We start from the raw sequence: 6,717 nt of genomic DNA, 5'->3' as shown, positions 1-6,717 counted from the left end.
TCTCTCATTAAGTTTGCATTATTTGAATAATCACATTTTTTCGAATTTCGAGCTTATTTTCAATTTAAGATGAAAATGATACTGGACATTAATTTGTAGAGATTTCCAAGCTTAAACTTTTCTACTTAAAATTTTTCGTTTGAATTGTATCTGAAGCCTGTTAATTGGAAATCTAAAATCAAACTTTGCATGGATGAGGTTGAGCTCCTGAAATTTTTACAGATGTGGGACTTGTGGCAGTTGATAGAGCTTATCAATGACTATTTGTATATAGGTATAAATTGGATCAACATCATTGGAGCCGTTTTTGAGAAAATCGTGATATTCTTCCTATTCTTCTTCTTCTTCTCCTCCATCCTCCTTTTCATCTTCTCCTTCTTCTTCTTCTTTTTCTTCTTCTTCCTCATCATCTTCTTCTTCCTATTGTTCTCCATTCTCTCTTCTTCGCAGAACTATTAATTATTATTATCTTTATTATCATTATATTATCTTGAGGAAATCGTGAAATTCTTCCTATACTTCTTCTTCTTCTTCTTCTTCTCCTTCCTCTTTTTTGCAGAACTATCAATTATTATTATCTTTATTGGATTAAATAATTGATTCACAAAATTTTTGTAAGCGCAAGCGCATCTGACTTGCAAATAAGGTCAATAATTATAGCTCCAGTTACACAAACAGGTTTGGTTAAGACATGTTCATAAAGTGTTGTATTGTAATCGAATTTTGTAATCTTGGAGATACAAATTTCCAGCACTATATGAACAGATGAGGAAAGATGGGTTCTAACTTAAAAGATTTTTTTTTTTAATCTGAAAAGATTCAAGTGATAAATAGAATGATTGATATATTTGCTGATTATTTCCAGTTTGCATAATGTTTCAAATGAACCAGCATCAGTATCAAACATTGACTAAAGACATTTGACATTTACAGATTTGAAAGGAACCCCTCAGTTCGGTTGTTCCGTCAGAATAAATGTATTGGCCATAAATTGTTAATATGCCTATTCATACAAGAATGCTGTAGAGTTTTCATTTATCATATTGTTAAATTGTGTACGATTCATTCATACTACTGTATATAGAAATAATTTGTTTCTTATGAAGTTTCAATTTAAAAATACAATAATTATTATTATTTATTATTATTATTATTATTCTCCTATCCATTTCTTAATTTTCCATAAATAGTTATTATACCTTCTACAAATTAATGCAAACTCATACATTTCCAAGAGAATTTCTTAGAAATTATATAGGTATTATAGGAATATTATTGTATTTTTGAGAAACTGTATAAATGGATTTGAAAATTCTTTTCAGAAGTGTTATAATCATTCTAAAAGAACCTTTCTCATAAGCTAGAGTGTATCCATTTCACATTCTGCATCATCAATTGAATAATCATTTATTCAATCCTGCAATCACAAGTAATTGAGTATTTTTCTATTGTTGAATAGAAGGCAATTTGCTTGGAAATCTGAAATGATCTTTCCTTGCATGGAGCAACTAAACAATTTCAAACAATGCATCTGTTGATGTAGCACTTTTTGCTGGATACGCAGCTGAGTAGAGCGCATGGCCTTGAGCAAAGTCTGTGAGACATAAGTGGATGTTCGTACGAAAGCTGTGAATGGGAGAGTGTGTGTGTGAGAACTTTGAATTTTGAGCGGCAAGCTGAAGAAAGACAGGCAGCGCCATCTAGCTTGGGACGGCAGGAACTACGTGGAGCTTCAGCTCTGGGTAACAGCAAAATTAAGACCTATTCCCCCTATACCATGGGTTATCTCCTTACTTATCCTTCATCTATGCTAAAACCGTCAAGATCTGGTGCATTCCATACAATCTCTGCGAGACTCTCTCGCTTTTACCACCGAATCTGTGCACGTTCATTCTGCAACTAAACAATAATTCCATCTTCACGTAATTATTCTATAATTGATGCAATCTCAACATCATGACCTGAGTGTCCAGCAAGTTTTGATGATTTTAATGAATGAAGTCTGTGAACCAATTCATCATAGTTGTCATAATATTGGTAAATTCTATTGATAGAAGTATTTTTTGCAAATTTCAATAACCCTGAGCCTCTCTTACTTGCTTTTTTAACAGGAAACAGCATTTGAATTAAGCAAGACTTTACATCACTGTTACGTTTCACATATCCCCATCTATCCAAATGGACTTTTGTTATTGATAAAATCTTCTTGTATTTATTTAGGTCTTTTTCATCGAAGAGATATGAATTTGGTCTTTGGGCAAATAACAGTTCCAATGGACCATGTGTAATTCAGAATTTTTCGCTATCAATATAAAAGAAGTAGTTATCAAAGCTAACATTAAACTCACCCATAAAATATAGTTTTCGGTCAGAATCATAGGAAATTCCTTAAGGAATTGAGTTATCCAATTTTCCACTATGAAATGTATACAAATATTGTGCAAGCACTTGATTCTTTATCCTCTCTATTTTGCTGGATGTATCACTCTCAAGTCTAGTTGAATTAAATATACTTGAATCGTTTATGCTTAGATCTTTTTCAGCTGCTGATGGTGATGCAACTTCTGTTGTTTCACTAATATCATCATCATGTTTTTCTCCTAGATCCATACTTTCTTCTTCTTCGTCTTCTTCTTCTTGTTCCTCCTTTTTTGGTATAAAACTCTAATCGGATTGGTGAGAAGATTTAGTTTTCCACATTTCAACGAGAGGTGTGATAATCGGTTTAAAAAGTTTTTCTCTGTAATCATCAGATTGCTTATCAAAATGCACAATGCTTCTATGTTTGTCTCTAATAACTCTCCTCAATTTCTTAATCTTATCAATTAGAGCAATGCTAGCATTTTGTCTTCTTTGAGAGATCCTCATTCTTTCACTGCTACTCACTCTCTACTGAATGTCAATAAAGTTATCCAGACCCTGCCTATATTTCCCACTATTAGCTACACATTCAGTCATAATAGTAAGAAAACTATGCTTGTTAGAATTCCACACATTTGAACACAATTTACTGAAATCTCTGAAGCAAATATCTTCACCCACATAGTCTCTATGTATTAATTTGAGTGATAATTGATCAATTTTGAATATAACAATCATATTTGCATTATCTCTGGTGAAATGTTTTTTGTGTTGCAACATAACTTTGAATTAAATATGCTGTATCAATATTACAATGTCTACCCATAGTAAAATAATCCCTAATTTGAGGTGTGTGACTAAGTTGTAAATTGTCAAATATAACTAGAGAATATTGTGGTATTTTGTTTGGGTGTGCAATGTTATCAGGGATATCATTCACATAAAATTCAATACCTTTCATTTTTGAAAAGACTTTTCTCAAAAACAAGTACTTATCTTGATATTGACTTTCAGTATTCAAATAAATATGTTTAAATCTCAATCCATTTTTGTAAAGAATCAAGTTGAACAATAAATTCGTTTTACCACATGCAGATGAACCCATGATGAGAATTCTAGCATTATGTGGGATCAATGCACCATTCTTACACCATGCAGGCTTGTGCTCTTGGATGATAATAATTTATTAAAGTTCTTAATAACTCTTATCAAAGTTCACAATGGCAAGTTTGCTCATGTTGAGAAAGTGAGATATACAAACAGAACGAACTATTTGTATTCATGTGTCTTGTTCAGGCACTAATGAAGCATTTCTAGGTGACACACATACATGCACTCATCCATTCAACTTCCAGACACGTACCACATGCTACTACTTCACACTTCTCTATGACAAAATGAGAAATGAAAGAGCAAACATTCAATTCAAGTGGTTTTCATTTGAAAAACACACAATGTGAAGAATATTACAATGATTATTCATGAAAGATGTGGATAGATAATTATACAATGTACATTATTTACATCATATGATCTTACTCAAATTATTTACAACATATGATACAACAAATGTGGAAAGATAATTATACCATGTACATTATTTACAACATATGATCTTACTCTGATTATTCACAACATACAATCTTACTCTAATAAGTTCTCTTGTCTTATGAATGATGCTTGTGGAAATCTAATCCATTTCACAAGCAACTTATCCTTATCTCGTCTCAATATTTTTTCTATCAAATAAACATCTCTTTCAGATTCATTCAAATGTGATTTTTCAATTTCTTCTTGATAAAACCTACCCTGTATTATCTCACCACTAAGATCTTCTAATGAGTAAGTGATAGGTCTTGTGGGATGTATGCTCACAATTCAGAGATATTTGGGTGACCAATTCATTAGATATTTTTCATCAAATATCTGTTTCTTTTTAGAAATTCTCAAAATATCAGCTAGCTTATATAACACTTATAATTTGAATTGTCTATTAAATGCAGAGTTCAGTGATTCTAAAACGTGTTTACAATTTTTTTTAGTTACATCTTTAGGTCACATTCCAATGGAACTGTGTACTGTATTGTTATAATCATCTACAATATTTTGTAAGTTATTAACCCAGTTTTTTCTCCCACATTCAGTTGAAAATCGATAAATTTTTTATTTGATTGTACAATCAAATCTCTCAGCAATACTAGATTTCTTATCAGTAGAAACAGAATAATGCTTGATATTATACTGGTCTAACAAATCTTTCACATGCTTATTGAAATACTCCATCCCTCTAGAAAACTGCATCCATCTACTCAAATACTCCATCTGTCTGGAAAAAAACGCATATGTTTATTCTTACGAATAATGGGTTCGAGTACATTATAAACACTTTTTGCAGACTTATTCTTCAAAGGTATACAATAAGCATACTCAGTAAAACAATTAATAACAACTAAAATTTAACGATATCCTTTATTGAATTTAGATGAGCTACCCATCTCAATCAGATCTGATTGATATAAATCGTTCTCATTCTTCAGCTCATATCTACGTGTGGGGTAATTTACACATTCACACGTGCAGCAGAGTGAAGCTCTGCTGCTAATTTTGCTCTAATATTACTCATTTTTCTTTGTGTGAAGACACGCTTGAAACAGAATTTGATGTGTTGGTCACTACCTCGTTACACACACACTGATCTGTGCAATCAGTTTGCTATTCTGTAGTGACCGAATGGTAAAGTATCGACTCTGTTCTCTGCAATAAAGCGCTTGTCATTGAACAGGCTTAAACAGACCTTTGCACATTCAATTTGATGTATGTTATGATTGTGGAAACTCAATATTATTTTACATTTTTCTATATGTTGGCATCGTTCAATCAAACATTTATTATGCAACTCGAAACTAAGTTTTCTATTTTTTACATGTGTCTTCACACCTTTTGCTACACACGTATTTACAGTTTCCTCCTTCTCATTATTTACAAGATATGAATACAATTTCGCATGTAATCCCAAAAAAGATTTTATAGGAATTGAACCAGTTTCATCCTTAAATTTCCCTACAACTTTATTCCTCTCATTGGAAAAGCATTCGTGCTCAGCCGGGTAGTTTGAGGTGTCAAACAGTTCCAAGTTATCTCTTATCAATTGGTAGACGTCGGGTGTCTCCAACGATAAGAGGAAGCTATCTGTATCACTCATACAAAGCTGGATGCATTGCCATGGTATGATTTTTTGCAATTCACAGTAGAAAAAATCATACAGGTGTAGTTTACTCAAATCTTGGATGCAGAAACCTGAATAGATGAGCTTATTCATTTTTAGTTCCAGCTTACGCGAGAAAACTGCAATCACATCCGAACTTATTATCTGCCAGCATTTACATAGGGGATTTGAAATGAAATTATCTAGACGCTTGGCGTCTGTGATAAATTGAACATTACATTGTGGCCGATTTCCCTTAATTGATTTTCCAAAACAGAGATTAGACATTTGTTCGAAGAATGAGACTTCAAATTTATTTTTCATGGCTTGCCTATTGCAGGTATTGAACTCAATGTAGTTCTTCAACCAAGGCGATTGGGAAAAGCTAATGACACAATGTACTTTTGTCAATTGCAATCCAAGTTGAAGGTACAGCTTCAAATTCAGGTAATGAACAATGTACCTCTCTCGATCAAAAAGTGTGTTCATGAGTTTTTTAGTCAGATTTTAACTGTTCTCATTGGTTTGGTACTCGGAGAACAATTCAATAGGGGGAATTTGATGAAGTGGAGTGAGAGGTAAATTGGCATACATATCATGTAACTCCTTGGGGTACTTGAGATCACATTCAATAACATAACAAGTTTCTGATTCACTCTCCAAATTTGTAAAGTCAAGAGCATGGATTTCTTCCTCTGAGAGAAACTTGAAATTTCCATAAGGTGAGAATTGATTCATAGAGTGGGCATACAAAGAATTACAATTCATATAAAGCGAATAGTTACTTGGTTTTGTGGGATCGTATGTGTCAGGGATGAGTTTGTTATTGGCTTTGCAATAGTGCTTGCCAATAAACAAAACACCACCGTGCATTCCTGATTCAAACATTAGATGAATATCGGGATCGGTAATCAATTGGATTTCAACCCTGGTGAACTTTAACGTACAATTCCAAGTGTAATGAGCAAGCAAAAGAAAATGAGTCACATCGAGGCCGTATGAGCTAAAAAGCATTGACCTCATTTCTTCGAAAACCTCAACTAATAGCATGATGTCTAGGCACAGATAGAAACCATGATACTCACTGAGAGATTTCAACTTGAATGTTGAGAACACTCTTTGTGCGTGCTCATATTCTTTGGGGGAGAGGG

Source organism: Nilaparvata lugens, chromosome X (assembly GCF_014356525.2).
Source record: "Nilaparvata lugens isolate BPH chromosome X, ASM1435652v1, whole genome shotgun sequence".
Lineage (NCBI taxonomy): Eukaryota > Metazoa > Arthropoda > Insecta > Hemiptera > Delphacidae > Nilaparvata > Nilaparvata lugens.
This window is presented reverse-complemented; position numbering follows the sequence as displayed.